An 18946-nucleotide genomic window follows, 5' to 3' on the forward strand; every position below is an offset into this window, starting at 1 on the left:
AATGCAGCACTAACCTTTGATGATCTTCATCAGATGACAACCCTAGGACATTATGTTATACAATACATGCATGTTTTGTTCAATCAAGTTCATATTTATATCAAAAAACAGCTTTTTACCTTAGCATGTGACTAGCATGTGACTAGCATTCCCACCGAACACTGCCGGTGAATTTACTAAATTACTCACGATAAACGTTCACAAAAAGCATAACAAATTTTTTTTGAATTATAGATACAGAACTCCTCTATGCACTCGATATGTCTGATTTTAAAATAGCTTTTCGGTGAAAGCACATTTTGCAATATTCTCAGTAGATAGCCCGGCATCACAGGGCTAGCTATTTAGACACCCAGCAGGTTTAGCACTCATCAAAGTCAGATTTACTATAAGAAAAATGTTCTTACCTTTTTGTCTTCGTCAGAATGCACTCCCAGGACTTCTACTTCAATAACAAATGTTGGTTTGGTCCAAAATAATCCATCGTTATATCCAAACAGCGGCGTTTTGTTCGTGCGTTCTAGACACTATCCTAAAGGCTAAATAAGGGTGACGAGCATGGCGCAATTCGTGACAAAAGAATTCTTAATATTCCATTACCGTACTTCGAAGCATGTCAACCGCTGTTTAAAATCCATTTTTATGCCATTTTTCTCATAAAAAAGCGATAATATTCCGACCGGGAATCTGCGTTTAGATAAACAGACAAAGGAAAAGAAACCATTCGGTCGAAGCGAGCACGCGCCTAAGCCCATAGTACTCTGAGTGGCCACTTGCCAAAAGCGATAAAGTGTTTCAGCCAGAGCCTGCCTCGATATCGTTCAACGTTTTCCCGGGCTCTGAGAGCCTATGGACGACGTAGGAAGTGTCACGTTATTGCACAGATCCTGAGTCTTCAATAAAAAGAGCCAAGATGAAACACTACTTCTCAGACAGGCCACTTCCTGCTTGAAATCTTCTCAGGTTTTGGCCTGCCATAGGAGTTCTGTTATACTCACAGACACCATTCAAACAGTTTTAGAAACTTTAGGGTGTTTTCTATCCAAAGCCAATAATTATATGCATATTCTAGTTACTGGGCAGGAGTAGTAACCAGATTAAATCGGGTACGTTTTTTATCCAGCCGTGCAAATACTGCCCCCTATCCCCAACAGGTTAGCGTTCTTGGGCACAGGGACTATGGTGGTCTGCTTGAAACATGTTGGTATTACAGACTCAGACAGGGAGAGTTGAAAATATCAATGAAGACACTTGCCAGTTGGTCAGCGCATGCTCAGAGTACACGTCCTGATAATCCGTCTGGCCCTGCGGTCTTGCGAATGTTGACCTGTTTAAAACCTCTTACATCTAGACGTTCCGCTAGCGGAACACCTGCTCCAATATCCAATGATAGGCGTGGCGCAAACTACAAATTCCTCAAAAATGCAAAAACTTCAATTTTTCAAACATATGACTATTTCACAGCATTTTAAAGACAAGACTCTCCTTTATCTAACCACACTGTCGGATTTCAAAAAGGCTTTACAGCGAAAGCAAAACATTAGATTATGTCAGCAGAGTACCAAGCCAGAAATAATCAGACACCCATTTTTCAAGCTAGCATATAATGTCAAAAAAACAAAACCACAGCTAAATGCAGCACTAACCTTTGATGATCTTCATCAGATGACACACCTAGGACATTATGTTATACAATACATGCATGTTTTGTTCAATCAAGTTCATATTTATATCAAAAACCAGCTTTTTACATTAGCATGTGACGTTCAGAACTAGCATACCCCCCGCAAACCTCCGGTGAATTTACTAAATTACTCACGATAAACGTTCACAAAAAAAAATAACAATTCTTTTAAGAATTATAGATACAGAACTCCTCTATGCACTCGATTTGTCCGATTTTAAAATAGCTTTTCGGTGAAAGCACATTTTACAATATTCTCAGTAGATAGCCCGGCATCACAGGGCTAGCTATTTAGACACCCACCAAGTTTAGCACTCACCAATATCAGATTTACTATTAGAAAAGTTTGATTACCTTTCCTGGTTTTCTTCAGAATGCACTCCCAGGACTTCTACTTCAATAACAAATGTTGGTTTGGTCCAAAATAATCCATTGTTATATCCAAATAGCGGCGTTTTGTTCGTGCGTTCTAGACACTATCCGAATGGTAAATAAGGGTCGCGCGCATGGCGCATTTCGTGACAAAAGATTTCTAAATATTTCATTACCTTACTTCGAAGCATGTCAACCACTGTTTAAAATCAATTTTTATGCCATTTTTCTCGTAAAAAAGCGATAATATTCCAACCGGGAATCTGTGTTTCGGCAAATAGAGGGAAAAAGAGAAAGACGGGGGCGGCCAGTGCACGAGCCTAAGCCCTTTGTCCTCTGATAGACCACTTAGCAAAAGCGCTCGTGTGTTTCAGCCAGGGCTTTGAATTACGTCATTCAGCTTTTTCCCGGGCTCTGAGCGCCCATGGAAGACGTAGGAATTGTCACTTAACAGCAGAGATCCTTTGTAATGGATAGAGATGAAAAAGAAGGGCAAGAATGGTCAGACAGGGTACTTCCTGTACAGAATCTTCTCACGTTTTGGCCTGCCAAATGAGTTCTGTTATACTCACAGACACCATTCAAACAGTTTTAGAAACTTTGGAGTGTTTTCTATCCAAAGCTAATAATTATATGCATATTCTAATTTCTGGGCAGGACTAATAATCAGATTAAATCGGGTACGTTTTTTATCCAGCCGTGAAAATACTGCCCCCTAGCCATAACAGGTTAAAGGTCTTACTCACATCGGCTGCGAAGAGCCTGATCACACAGTCGTCCAGGACAGCTGATGCTCTCATGCATGTTTCAGTGTTACTTGCCTCGAAGCGAGCATAGAATTAATTTAGCTTGTCTGGTCTTGCTCTCGGCTGTCATTCCCTTTGTAGTCTGTAATAGTTTGCAAGCCCTGCCATGTCCGATGAGTTTCGGAGTCAGTGTAGTAAGATTCGATCTTAGTCCTGTATTGATGCTTTGCCTGTTTGACGGTTCGTCTGAGGGCATAGCAGGATTTCTTATAAGCTTCCGGGTTAGAGTCCCGGTCCTTGAAAGTGGCAGCTCTACCCTTTAGCTCAGTGCGAATCTTGCCTGTAATCCAGTGCTTTTGGTTGGGGTATGTACGTACAGTCACTGTGGGGAAGACGTCCTCGATGCCCTTATTGATAAAGCCAGTGACTGATGTGGTGTACTCCTCAATGCCATCGGAAGAATCCCGAAACATATTCCAGTCTGTGCTAGAAAACATTCCTGTAGTTTAGCATCTGCTTCATCTGACCATTTTTTTATAGACCGAGTAATTGATGCTTCCTGCTTTCATTTTTGCTTGTAAGCAGGAATCAGGAGGATATAATTATGGTCAGATTTGCCAAATGGAGGGCAAGGGAGAGCTCTAGGTAGATAGAGTATCTCATGATAAGCTGTAGATCACACTACCTCAGGCAAGCAAAACCTTGAGACTTCCTTAGACATCGTGCACCAGCTGTTGTTTACATATATGCATAGACCCCCATCCCATGTCTTACCAGAGGCTGCTGTTCTATCCTGCCGATAGAGTCTATAATCCGCCAGCTTTATGTTCTTAATTAATGTTGTCGTTCAGCCACGACTAGGTGAAACATAACATTTGACCGTTTTTAATGTCCCGTTGGTAGTGCTTTCGTGCTTTTAGTTCATCCCAATTATTTTCCAGCTATTGAATGTTAGTTAGCAGGATGGAAGGCAAAGGCAGATTAGCCACTCGTCGCCTGATCCTCACAAGGCACCCTGATCTTTTCCCGTGAAATATCAGTTTCCTTTTCTAGCGAATGACGGGGATCTGGGCCTGGTCAGGTGTCTGTAGTATTTCCCTCCCGTCTGACTCATTGAAGAAAAACTCTGTCTAATCTGAGGTGAGTAATTGCAGTTCTGATGTCCAGAAGCTCTTTTTGGTCATAAGAGACAGTAGCCGCAACATTATGTACAAAACAAGTTACGAACAACGCAAAAAAAAATAGCATGGTTGGTTAAGAGCCGATAAGACGGCAGCCATATCCTCCGGCGCCATCCTTTGTTTCTAATTGTTTTAGTTGTTTTATTCAATGGGTTTTTATGGGTTAATATCAATAAGGCCAAATGCAATGTTTCATCACCAAACATTTTTTACCTAGAGGTGTCCTAAAATTCAAAATCCAATAGCTAAATGATCCTTGGTGTGACCATCTTGAAAAACAATTCAGTATGCTAGCTTAGTAGAATGCCCCATCTTAGACTCATTAAAATGATTAAAAGGCTTTGTCTAAAGTTAAGATATTTATGTGACGTTGCCACATAAACTGATATACCATGACATTAGAGATGTTAGTAAAAGAACAGTGAATGCGCCCCATAAAAAAGACGTATCGGTAGCCTACAGACTGAGATGATAGATAGCCTATAGCAGGAACAATTTTGTCTAACTTGCAGGAGTCGGTATGGCTACTCTCTTTCTCTCTCTGCCTCTCCTGAGTCACGGGAGCAAGTTCGACTAAAACAATTCATGATATTATTCAAATAGCAAAATCATTTCTAATGCCCATCCCTAGTCACCATTAGATCCTAGGTGAAGGTTATTGTTCAAACAAAATTATTCAAGATAATACAACACATATTCCATAAAGTCTTATTTTGTGGGCTTAGTTTTTTACAGCCCACGTCAGGCCTGCAAGTCACATTATGTTACCTTGCAAAGTGATGTGTATTTCCTACTGGAATACAGCCCGTGAAGGATTATCCAACATTCAGAAAGATTGCCAGGCTTGGCAAGACTAAGAATGGAACAAACATTTCAGTAACGGGTGCAATAAATCCAAGTAACAGATTTAAATACTTTAGAGAAATGTATGTTATTTATACTGAACAAAAATATAAACTCAACATGCAATAATTTCTAAGATTTTACTGAGCTACAGTTCGTATAAGGGAATCAGTCAGTTGAGATGAATTAATTAGGCCCTAATGTATGGAATTCACATCACTGGGCAAGGGTGCAGCCATGGGTGGGCCTAGGAGGGAATAGGCCCACCCACTTTGGAGCCAGGACCACCCACTGGGGAGCCAGGCACAGACAATCAGAATGAGTTTTTTCCCACAAAACGGCTTTATTACAGATTGAAATACTCCTCAGCACCCCATCAGACAATTCTGCAGGTGAAGAAGATGGGAGTGGAGGTCCTGGGCTGGCATGATTTCACGTGGTCTGCGGTTGTGAGGCCAGTTGGACGTACTGCCAAATTCTCAAAAATTACGTTGGAGGCAGCTTATGGTAGAGAAATCAACATTCAATTCTCTGGCAAAAGCTCTGGTGAATATCCCTGCAGTCAGCATGCCAATTGCACGCTCACTAAAAACTTGAGACATCTGTGGTATTGTGTTGTGTGACAAAACTACACATTTTAGAGTGGTCTTTATTGTCCCCAGCACAAGGTGCAACTGTGTAATGATCATGCTGATTAATCAGTTTCTTGATATGCCACACCTGTCAGGTGGATGGATTGTTACCATTGTTCTTTATCAACAATGATAAGCCATCGGGGTCTGACAACCTGGATGGAAAATTACTGAGGATAAAATCAGACGAAATTCCCGCTCCTATTTTCCATATCATCAATTTAAGCCTGCTAGAAAGTGTGTGCCCTCAGGCCTGGAGGAAAGCAAAAGTAATTCCGCTACCCAAGAATAGTAAAGCCCCTTTTACTGGCTCAAATAGCAGACCAATCAGCCTGTTACCAACCCTTAGTAAACTTCTGGAAAAGATGGTGTTTGACCTATTTACAGTAAACAAATTGACAACAGACTTTCAGCACGCTAATAGGGAAGGACATTCAACAAGCACAGCACTTACACAAATGACTGATGATTGGCTGAAAGAAATTATGATAAAAAGATTGTGGGGGCAGTTTTGTTAGACTTTAGTGCAGCTGTTGACATTATCGAGCATAGTGTGCTTTACACCGCCAGCTATATTATGGATAAAGAATACATTTTTTAACTAGGCAAGTCAGTTAAGAACAAATAAAATTTACAATGACGGTGTATCCCGGACAACACTACGCGCCACCCTATGGGACTCCCAATCACAGCCAGGTGTGAGACAGCCTGGATTTGAACCAGGGACTGTAGCAACACCTCTAGCACTGAGATGTAGTGCCCGAGACCGCTACGCCACTCGAGAGCCCTAAGTTACTTGTCTACCAGAACACAGAGGGTGTTCTTTAATGGAAGCCTCTCCAACATTATCCAGGTAGAATCAGGAATTCCCAGGGCAGCTGTTTAGGCCACTTATTTTTTTTCAATCTTTGAGTAAAGCCAGTGTGTCTATGTATGCGGATGACTCAACACTATACACGTCAGCTACTACAGCAACTGAAATGACTGCAAAACTTAAAGAAGAGCTAGAGCTAGTTTCAGAATGGGTGGCAAGGAATAAATTAGTCCTACATATTTCCAAAACTAAAAGCATTGTATTTGGGACAAATCATTCACTAAACCCTAGACCTCAACTAAATCTCGTAATGAATCATGTGTAAATTGAGCAAGTTGAGGTGACTAAACTGCTTGGAGTAACCCTGGATTGTAAACTGTCATGGTCAAAACATATTGATACAACAGTAGCTAAGACAGGGAGAAATCTGTCCATAATAAAGCATTGCTCTGCCTTCTTAGCAACACTATCAACAAGGCAGGTCCTACGGGCCCTTGTTTTGACGCACCTGGACTACTGTTCAGTAGTGTGGTCAGGTGCCACAATAGCCTCAGAACAGGGCAGCACATTTGGCCCTTAAAAGTACACTGGGAGCTAACAATTATGAAATATATGTCAATCTCTCATGGCTCAAAGTGGAAGAGAGTCACTTCATCACTACTTGTTTTTTTTAAGAAGTGTTGACAAGCTGAATTTACCGAGCTGTCTGTTTAAACTACTAGCAAACAGCTTGGACAACCATGCGTACCCCACAAGACATGACACCAGAGATCTCTTCACAATCCCTAAGTCCAGAACAGACTATGGGAGGCGCACAGTACTGCATAGAGCCATGACTAGATGGAACTCTATTCCACATCAGGTAACTGATGCAAGCAGTAGAATCAGATTTTACAAAACAGGTAAAAATACACCTTATGGAACAGCGGGGACTGTGAAGAGACACCCACAAAGGTACAGACACACAAGCGTTAGCACACCCACTCTACACACATGTAAATTGTAATATTGTTATATGGTGGTATCATACATGCTGTATTGTAGATATGTAGTGGTGTAATAATGTTATATGATGTACTGTTTTATCTTATGTTTTATATGTAAATGCCTTAGTGTGTTTGGACCCCAGGAAGAGTAGCTGCTGCCTTGGTAGCAGCTAATGGGCATCCCTAATGAATACAAATACTAAAAGGTTCTTTATTGGGCAAGAATTCTCCAAGGAACATTAAGAGCTGAGGAAGAATAAGGTTTTCATTGTATAGTGCACTACTTTAAACCAAAACTCATACAGCTCTGGTTAAAAGTAGTGTACTATGTAGGGAATAGGGTGCCATTTGGGATGCATCTGGGCCTATCCCCTCTATCTCCCCTTACCACTAGATCATTTTATATCTCTTTGACCCACTTTCTGAGAGAAAGATCCTCCTCACCGCCAATAACATCCCTGGGCTTCCATCCCACCCTTTGAGATGCTGCAACCTACACAACCTAGTAGATCTGACAGAAACACTGAGGTGGATGGGCTGGGAGTAGAAGGAATTTAGGGACAGAGAGAAGGGTGGAACCAGCATGGGCTCCCTAGATCTATCTATGGGAATCCACTGTCAAACATCAGATAGGTGGTGCTGTAGCAGGCTCAAAGGTGTGGGGTTTCCTCGTCACCAAGTTCACCAGTATGCACCAGTAGCACAACTAGAATGCAAATGGGAAGTTTATTAGGGATTTTTGTATACTGGGGAAGACTGGGGAAGAATGGGGAATTCACCAATTACTTCACAGTCCACAAGCCGTTCTCGCTGTCCGTTCCATTCTCCAGGGGTAATCCTCACACTCGGGTCCTCAGCCAATCCGGTTCGGTACACAAGGGGGGTAATCCAACAGTAAAGGTCACAACAGGTAATCACACAGCTATTGTTCTCTCTTCTCCCACTCTTTATACCACACTTTGTTCTCTCCTTACTCTGCCCCTTTGTGCAGGCTGCTTCCTCCTTTATCCCCAAGCACTCCCTGGCATAACGATCATTGGGGCAGGAAGTCCATATAAGGCTCGGGGGTGGAGCAAGCAGGCTTTTCATATTTTTTTTATTTCACCTTTATTTAACCAGGTAGGCTAGTTGAGAACAAGTTCTCATTTACAACTGCGACCTGGCCAAGATAAAGCAAAGCAGTTCGACACATACAACAACACAGAGTTACACATGGCATAAACAAAACATACAGTCAATAATACAGTAGAAAAAAAAGTGTATATACAGTGTGTGCAAATGAGGTAAGATAAGGGAGGTAAGGCAATAAAATAGGCCATAGTGCCGAGGTAATTACGATATAGCAATGAAACACTGTAGTGATAGATGTGCAGAAGATGAATGTGCAAGTTAAGATACTGGGGTGCAAAGGAGCAAAATAAATAAATAAATACAGTATGGGGATGAGGTAGTTGGATGGGCTATTTACAGATGGGCTATGTTCAGGTGCAATGATCTGTGAGCTGCTCTGACAGCTGGTGCTTGAAGTTAATGAGGGAGATAAGAGTCTCCAGCTTCAGCGATTTTTGCAAGATATCTCCCCTCAATAACCACTCCCCTCACCTCTCCCTGCCGTCTGCCACAGTATCTACAGAGGTGCTCTCTAAATTGAACCTCACAATGTCAAATAACCAAGGTTAGTTGCCTAAGTAATCATGTTCAGGCATGATCTGATGGCTGTTCCCATGGAGTTGATTGTTTAGTGTCCTCTGTTGGGAGTAGGGTCATGTATGTCCATGTTTCTGACATATTTCTGACATGTTTCTCCAGCTTAAATCATACTTTATTCGGCACTAGTCCATTGTACTCTACTATTGAACATTATGAACAATACGACCCATAACTCAAAGGCAATCATCTCATGGCATGTCCTCATATCTTTTCTCATTTAGTTGATGGTGTAGTAGTATCATCCTGTGTGAGCAGGTGGATCATGCCTGAACATGTCTCCAGGTTGAACCTCACTCTTTATTCTGACCCTGCTTTAGCCTCTGGCGTTCAAGGGAGCAGTTGATCTAAGCACCAGCTTTAAATATTTCAACAACAACAACACACAATCAAGAAATAAAATTATGAAATGGATGCCATTTGTAATGGTGAGGTTAAATATATAATAGGGCTCAAATGATAATTTATTCCTCGTAAGGCCTGGGGAAAAGAGAGGTGGTTAGGGGACGATGTTAAATAAAATTGACTTGTTTGCAGAACTAACCAAATACCATTTGTAGAGACCAATTATAATAATGGGCATCTGGTTTATTGTTCACAGTGTTTGGATGGCATCTGAAAAGTATTTAACACATTACCAGTTATCACCGGGAAGCCATCAGAGTACAATTTACAAATGACATTGCCATATTATGTTGCATTATCAAAGAATCATAGGGCTAAAACAATTTAAGTATTGCACAGAAGTACTGTATTTACATTTTCTGTCATTCAGCAGACACTCTTATCCAGAGCGACTTATAGTAGTGAATGCATACATTTTCATAACTTGGGAAACGAACCCACCATATCTGAGCCACACAAACCTATTCCAAGCCAAATAGTCTTGTTTTATTTGGTTAATAGACACTTTAATCTGTCACTATAACGCTGACAGCTTTACACATTTGGCATTCTGGGCCTCATGCTTTTTATAACTGAGTGTTTATTAGATCAATTGAAGTAAATTACTTCTCAGAGGAGTACAGCGGCAGCTAGAGCTCATTCCTCCTTCCCCGCCCCTTGAAGTACAATACAGGTCTTCACACTATTCAACATGTACTCTTGTCAATAATGCTGTTTATTATATTAGAGTACACTATGTACTAATTCATAATCCGAGTGCTAGATGGAGTTAGACTCTTTATACAATGTGTTGGGGAAAGGTGTTAGTGGAGATAGAGAGCGAGAGAGAGAGGATGGTTGCCCACTGGGAGCCCTGACTCCAGATTAGTCTCCTCAGCTGTCTGTGTGCAATATACGTAATTTTGTATTCTAAAATGTAATCAGTTGAATCACAAAAGTCATTATTTATCATGCTGCATAGTTCTAGAAAGGTCTGGAACTCACCTTTCTGGTATAAAATAGTTGTAAATGATGAGGTGCACTCACTGTTGAGGACACAAGCTCAAGTACATTCTACATTCTAAACGGGGAGACTCAGCTGTTTTGAGTATAAAGGTATAAATTGACTCTGCAGAGATTACAGAGCGCTCTGTACACGAAAATAACGGTTCGAACCGATCCAGAACCGCTACTAGTCCCCTAAATAGAGGACTTCACATCAGATGCTTTAATGGAGGAATCAACATCTGGTGGAGGCTGCTTGAATACAGCTCTCTTAGTGGCCTGATTGGGCCTTCTAATGATAATGACACAGACACACACATACACACACGCAGCCAACACACACATGCAAACACACACAAACATAGAGAGAGAGAGAGAGAGAGAAAGAGAGAGAGAGAGAGAGACACCGTGAGACACTATATCAGGCATTATATCCCTTCGCCCTTCCCAGACGCCCCATATCAGGTCTGTCCCGATGCCTCTGAGAGCACAGACAGATAGAAACAAGTCCCATATCTGGTCGCCCGGCTCCAGACAAATAATGTTTATAGGAGCCAAACATGACCCTATTTTGGATCGCGTTGCAAATGGCACCCTATTCTCTACATAGTGGGCCCTGGTCAAAGGTAGTGCACTATATAGGGAATAAAGTGACATTTGGGATACAGATATGGTCCCAGTTAATTGTCAACATGATTTATGGAGATGAAAGCTATCTCCAGACTGTGGCTCCTTAATCTTCCTCTGACTAAAATGGCATCCATCACGGGACGGCGCATTCACACACACGCACACACACGCCGGCTCTGACCCTCAATGAATGTGGCAGGGCTTGCAAACTATCATGGATTACAAAGGGAAACCCAGCCATGAGCTGCCCAGCTACACGAGCCTACCGGACTAGCAAAATTCCTTCTATGCTTGCTTCGAGGCTAGCAAACATGGACTATGCATGAGAGCACCAACTGTTCCGGATGACTGTGTGATCTCGTTCTCCGTAGCCAATGTGAATCAGGTTAAACAGGTTAAACTTCACAAGGCCGCGGGGCCAGACGGAACACAAGGACGCCTACTCAGAACATGCGCTGACCAGCTGGCAAGTGACTTCACTGACATTTTCAACCTATCCCTGACGTGGTCTGTATTAGCAACTTGTTTCAAGCAGACCAAGGGCTAATTACACTCTTGAAACAGATGTGTTCCTCCTGAGTGGCATAGTGGTCTAATGCACTGCATCGCATTGCTAGCTGTGCCACTAGAGATCCTGGTTCGAGTCCAGGCTCTGTCGCAGCCGGCTGCGACTGGAGACCTGTGGGGTGACGCACAATTGGCCCAGTGTCGTCTCGGTTAGGGGAGTGTCAGGCTGGCAGGGATGTTCTTGTTCCATTGCGCACTAACGACTCCTGTGGTTGGCTGGGTGCAATGCACACTGACACAGTTGCCAGGTGCATGGTGTTTCCTCTGACACATTGGTGTGGCTGGCTTCCAGGTTAAGTGGGTGTTGTGTCAAGAAGCAGTGTGACTTGGCTGGGTTGTGGTTTGGAGGACGCAGTGCTCTCGACCTTTGACTCTCCTAAGTCCCTACGGCAGTTGCAGCAATGAAACTAACTACCAATTGGATTACACATCTGTGTGTCTAGTTAAGGATGACATGTGTTGTGTTACTCTTAACACAATCACTGTGTTGGCACAACATTTTACATTTAACATTTAAGTCATTTAGCAGACGCTCTTATCCAGAGCGACTTACAAATTGGTGCATTCACCTTATAATATCCAGTGGAACAACCACTTTACAATAGTGCATCTAAATCTTTTAAGGGGGGGGGTTAGAAGGATTACTTTATCCTATCCTAGGTATTCCTTAAAGAGGTGGGGTTTCAGGTGTCTCCGGAAGGTGGTGATTGACTCCGCTGTCCTGGCGTCGTGAGGGAGCTTGTTCCACCATTGGGGTGCCAGAGCAGCGAACAGTTTTGACTGGGCTGAGCGGGAACTGTGCTTCCTCAGAGGTAGGGAGGCGAGCAGGCCAGAGGTGGATGAACGCAGTGCCCTTGTTTGAGTGTAGGGCCTGATCAGAGCCTGAAGGTACAGAGGTGCCGTTCCCCTCACAGCTCCGTAGGCAAGCACCATGGTCTTGTAGCGGATGCGAGCTTCGACTGGAAGCCAGTGGAGAGAGCGGAGGAGCGGGGTGACGTGAGAGAACTTGGGAAGGTTGAACACCAGACGGGCTGCGGCGTTCTGGATGAGTTGTAGGGGTTTAATGGCACAGGCAGGGAGCCCAGCCAACAACGAGTTGCAGTAATCCAGACGGGGAGATGACAAGTGCCTGGATTAGGACCTGCGCCGCTTCCTGTGTGAGGCAGGGTCGTACTCTGCGAATGTTGTAGAGCATGAACCTACAGGATCGGGTCACCGCCTTGATGTTAGTGGAGAACGACAGGGTGTTGTCCAGGGTCACGCCGAGGCTCTTAGCACTCTGGGAGGAGGACACAAGGGAGTTGTCAACCGTGATGGCGAGATCATGGAACGGGCAGTCCTTCCCCGGGAGGAAGAGCAGCTCCGTCTTGCCGAGGTTCAGCTTGAGGTGGTGATCCGTCATCCACACTGATATGTCTGCCAGACATGCAGAGATGCGATTCGCCACCTGGTTGTCAGAAGGGGGAAAGGAGTAGATTAATTGTGTGTCATCTGCATAGCAATGATATGAGAGACCATGTGAGGATATGACAGAGCCAAGTGACTTGGTGTATAGCGAGAATAGGAGTGGGCCTAGAACAGAGCCCTGGGGGACACCAGTGGTGAGAGCTCGTGGTGCGGAGACAGATTCTCGCCACGCCACCTGGTAGGAGCGACCTGTCAGGTAGGACGCAATCCAAGCGTGGGCCGCGCCGGAGATGCCCAGCTCGGAGAGGGTCGAGAGGAGGATCTGATGGTTCACGGTATCAAAGGCAGCAGATAGGTCTAGAAGGATGAGAGCAGAGAGAGAGAGAGTTAGCTTTAGCAGTGCGGAGAGCCTCCGTGACACAGAGAAGAGCAGTCTCAGTTGAATGCCCAGTCTTGAAACCTGACTGATTAGGATCGAGAAGGTCATTCTGAGAGAGATAGCAAGAGAGCTGGCCAAGGACGGCACGTTCAAGAGTTTTGGAGAGAAAGGAAAGAAGGGATACTGGTCTGTAGTTGTTGACATCGGAGGGATCGAGTGTAGGTTTTTTCAGAAGGGGTGCAACTCTCGCTCTCTTGAAGACGGAAGGGACGTAGCCAGCGGTCAAGGATGAGTTGATGAGCGAGGTGAGGTAGGGGAGAAGGTCTCCGGAAATGGTCTGGAGAAGAGAGGAGGGGATAGGGTCAAGTGGGCAGGTTGTTGGCCGGCCGGCCGTCACAAGACGCAAGATTTCATCTAGAGAGAGAGGGGAGAAAGAGGTCAAAGCACAGGGTAGGGCAGTGTGAGCAGGACCAGCGGTGTCGTTTGACTTAGCAAACGAGGATCGGATGTCGTCAACCTTCTTTTCAAAATGGTTGACGAAGTCATCCGCAGAGAGGGAGGAGGGGGGGGAGGAGGATTCAGGAGGGAGGAGAAGGTAGCAAAGAGCTTCCTAGGGTTAGAGGCAGATGCTTGGAGTTTAGAGTGGTAGAAAGTGGCTTTAGCAGCAGAGACAGAAGAGGAAAATGTAGAGAGGAGGGAGTGAAAGGATGCCAGGTCCGCAGGGGAGGCGAGTTTTCCTCCATTTCCGCTCGGCTGCCCGGAGCCCTGTTCTGTGAGCTCGCAGTGAGTCGTCGAGCCACGGAGCAGGAGGGGAGGACCGAGCCGGCCTGGAGGATAGGGGACAGAGGAAATCAAAGGATGCAGAGAGGGAGGAGAGGAGGGTTGAGGAGGCAGAATCAGGAGATAGGTTGGAGAAGGTTTGAGCAGAGGGAAGAGATGATAGGATGGAAGAGGAGAGAGTAGCGGGAGAGAGAGAGCGAAGGTTGGGACGGCGCATTACCATCCGAGTAGGGGCAGAGTGAGAAGTGTTGGATGAGAGCGAGAGGGAAAAGGATACAAGGTAGTGGTCGGAGACTTGGAGGGGAGTTGCAATGAGATTAGTGGAAGAACAGCATCTAGTAAAGATGAGGTCAAGCGTATTGCCTGCCTTGTGAGTAGGGGGGGAAGGTGAGAGGGTGAGGTCGAAAGAGGAGAGGAGTGGAAAGAAGGAGGCAGAGAGGAATGAGTCGAAGGTAGACGTGGGGAGGTTAAAGGCACCCAGAACTGTGAGAGGTGAGCCATGCTCAGGAAAGGAACTTATCAAGGCGTCAAGCTCATTGATGAACTCTCCAAGGGAACCTGGAGGGCGATAAATGATAAGGATGTAAAGCTTGAAAGGGCTGGTAACTGTGACAGCATGGAATTCAAATGAGGAGATAGACAGATGGGTCAGGGGAGAAAGAGAGAATGTCCACTTGGGAGAGATGAGGATTCCAGTGCCACCACCCCGCTGGCTCGATGCTCTAGGGGTATGCGAGAACACGTAGTCAGACGAGGAGAGAGCAGTAGGAGTAGCAGTGTTATCTGTGGTAATCCATGTTTCCGTCAGCGCCAGGAAGTCTAGGGACTGGAGGGTAGCATAGGCTGAGATGAACTCAGCCTTGTTGGCCGCAGACCGGCAGTTCCAGAGGCTGCCGGAGACCTGGAACTCCACGTGGGTCGTGCGCGCTGGGACCACCAGGTTAGAGTGGCAGCGGCCACGCGGTGTGGAGCGTTTGTATGGCCTGTGCAGAGGGGAGAGAACAGGGATTGACAGACACATAGTAGACAAGCTACAGAAGAGGCTACGCTAATGCAAAGGAGATTGGACTGACAAGTGGACCACATGTCTCGAATGTTCAGAAAGTTAAGCTTACGTTGCAAAAATGTTATTGACTAAAATGATACAGTACTGCTGGCTGGTGGAGTAGGCTAGCTAGCAGTGGCTGCGTTGTTGACTTTGAACGTGTAGCTGGCTAGGTAACCTCGATAGTTTCAGTACTACACCTTGTCATGATACAAAGCAACTTTGTAGCTAGCTAGCTAACATAACACTAATCAAGACGTTCCTTGTATGTATTTAGTTTCTACAATGCTGCTCGTCGGTAATAGTTGGCTGGGTTAGGAAAAATGGCGTTGCGGGGGACGGAAATAGCTGGCTAGCTGACCTCGATGGCTGGCTAGCTAACCTCGGTAATTACTAAACTACACAATTATCAAGCTATGAGAAGACAACTAAGTAGCTAGCTAGCTAACACTACACTAGTCAAATCGTTCCGTTGTAAAGTATTAGTATCTACAGCGCTGCTAGTCGGTAACGGTTGGCTAGCTAGCAGTGGGTTAATGATGACTAGGTGTGTTGACTAAGTCTGGCGTCGCGGCTGGCTAGCTCACCTCGATAATTACTCAAACTACACAACTATCTTAGATACAGAGACAGCAAAGACAACTATGTAGCTGGCTAACTAACACTAACACCACACTAATCAAGTCGTTACGTTGTAATGTAATAGTTTCTACAGTGCTGCTTGTCGGTAGAAGTTGGCTAGCTAGCAGTGATGACTAGCTAGCTAGCAGCTAGGAGTGTTGACTACGTTAGGAGGACGAAGATAGCTAGCCTCGATAATTACTCAATTACTCTAAAACTACACAATTATCTTTGATACAAAGACGGCTATTTAGCTAGCTAAGAAGAATTGCTCAGATCAAACAAATCAAGCCGTTGTAATGTAGTGAAGTGTAATATTACCTGTGGAGCGAAGAGTAGTGCGACTGCTCATTCCAAACCGCTCGTTTACATTTTTCAACACATTTTGTATAAATTGCTGCGTCTTAATTTTTTAAATGCTGAAAACCCTAGATCACATAGCGAATGTCAAGTCTTCATGCGTCTATGCCGCGGCCCCACACACTGGCCCTCACACACTGGCCCTCACGCTCTGAAAAGTGAAGTGATGACTGACAACCTGAAGTGAGACTCAGCCAGCCCGCAGGAGGAATATGAAACAAGAAACAAGGTAAATGTATTATTTAGCTGAATGAGGTGACCATTTGAGGCTAATGCGGAGTGGACCTGTCAACATTTTTGCCCTGATTTATAAAAATATCAATTGTCTCAGACAAGTTAAGAAGTTAGGCTAGTTAGGAAATGTTTTACCACAATCAATATTATATTTCCCAGCATGCTCTACTGCAGGTTGATATTTTTAGAATAGTTTTTAACCCCATCTGTCTGTGTTTTTGCATGTACAGTTGAAGTCGGAAGTTTACATACACTTCGGTTGAAGCCATTAAAACTAGTTTTTAAACCACTCCACAAATTTCTTCCCAAACTATAGTTTTGGGAAGTCGGTTAGGACATCCACTTTGTGCATGACACAAGTAATTTTTCCAACAATTGTTTACAGACAGATTATTTCACTTGCAATTCACTGTATGACAATTCCAGTGGGAAGTTTACAATCACTAAGTTGACTGTGCCTTTAAACAGCTTGGAAAATTCCAGAAAATGATGTCACGGGTTTAGAAGCTTCTGATAGGCTAATTGACATCATTTGAGTCAATTGGAGGTGTACCTGTGGATGTATTTCAAGGTATACCGTCAAACTCAGTGCCTCTTTGCTTGAGATCATGGCAAAATCAAAAGAAATCAGCCAAGATTATGAAAAGAAATTGTAGACCTCCACAAGTCTGGTTCATCCTTTTGGGGAAATTTCCAAATGCCTGAAGGTACCACGTTCACCTGTACAAACAATGGTACGCAAGTATAAACACCATGGGACCACGCAGCCGTCATACCGCTCAGGAAGGAGACGCATTCTGTCTCCTAGAGGTGAATGCACTTTGGTGTGAAAAGTGCAAATCAATCCCAGAACAACAGAAAAGGACCTTGTGATGATGCTGGAGGAAACAGGTACAAAAGTATCTATATCCACAGTAAAACGAGTCTTATATTGACATAACCTGAAAGACAACACCACTAAGCAAGGCGCACCACCAAGCAGGCGGCACCATGAAGACCAAGTAGCTCTTCAAACAGGTCAGGGACAAAGTTGTGGAGGAGTACAGATCAGGGTTAGGTTATAAAAAATATCTGAAACTTTGTACATCCTACGGAGCACCATTAAATCCATCATAAAAAATGGAAAGAATATGGTACAACAACAAACCTGAAAAGAGAGGGCCGCCCACCAAAAACTCATGGACCAGGCAAGGAGGGAATTAATCAGAGAGGCAACAAAGAGACCAAAGATAACCCTGAAGGAGCTGCAAAGCTCCACAGTGGAGATTGGAGTATCTGTCCACTTTAAGCCGTACACTCCACAGAGCTGGGCTTTATGGAAGGCCAGGAAAAAAATCATTGCTTAAAGAGCAAAATAAGCAAATATGTTTGGTGTTCACCAAAGGCATGTGGTAGACTCCCCAAACATATGGAAGAAGCTATTCTGGTCAGATGAGACTAAAATTGAGCTTTTTGGCCATCAAGGAAAATGCTATGTCTGGCCCAAACCCAACACCTCTCGTCACCCCGAGAACATCATCCCCACAGTGAAGCATGGTGGTGGCAGCATCATGCTGTGGGGATGTTTTTCATTGGCAAGGACTGGGAAACTGGTCAGAATTGAAAGAATGATGGATGGTGCTAAATACAGGGAAATCCTTGAGAGAAACCTGTTTCAGTCTTCCAGAGATTTGAGACTGGGATGGAGGTTCACCTTCCAGCAGGACAATGACCCTAAGCATACTGCTAAAGCAACACTTGAGTGGTTTAAGGGGAAACATTTAAATGTCTTGGATTGGCCAAGTCAAAGCCCAGACCTCAATCCAATCGAGATTCTGTGGTATGACTTAAAGATTACTGCACACCTGCGGAACCCATCCAACTTGAAGGAGCTGGAGCAGTTTTGCCTTGAAGAATGGGCAAAAATCCCATTGGCAAGATGTTCCAAGCGTATAGAGACATACCCCAAGAGACTTGCAGCTGTAATTGCAGCAAAAGGTGTCTCTACAAAGAATTGACCTGGGGGGGGGGTGTGAATAGTTTTGCATGCTCAAGTTTATTTCTTGTTTGTTTCACAATAAGACATATTGTGCATCTTCAAAGTGGTAGGCATGTTGTGTAAATCAAATGCTACAACCCCCCCCCCCCAAAAAAAAATTATATTTTAATTCCAGGTTGTAAGGCAACAAAAAAGGAAAAATGCCAAGGGGGTGAATACTTTCGCAAACCACTGTAAAGTCAATCTGGAGACATCACAATGGTGACAAAAGCTTGTCCTACCAATGATTTGCCTCCTTTTGAAATGTCATCGTGTTTTCAAGCCACAGTAATGCACTTTATTCCACTCTCAGCTTCGCCCCCCGGCATATCTCACATTGTGCATGTAGAAGCATTACACTTGAAGTGATAGGCCGTGATATTTGTTAATTTTTTTTCAAGTGTTTTAAATAATTGACCATGTGACATTGCAAAAAGAATCAAGGTAAAAAAAAAATAAGTAGCAATGACTCATTCGAGTGACAAGGTTTGAGAGATGCTCTGCAAAAGCTTGAGACTTTAAAATTACATCTTGTGGTTGATCTCCTCTCCC

Source organism: Salmo salar, chromosome ssa19 (assembly GCF_905237065.1).
Source record: "Salmo salar chromosome ssa19, Ssal_v3.1, whole genome shotgun sequence".
NCBI classification, from domain to species: Eukaryota; Metazoa; Chordata; class Actinopteri; order Salmoniformes; family Salmonidae; genus Salmo; species Salmo salar.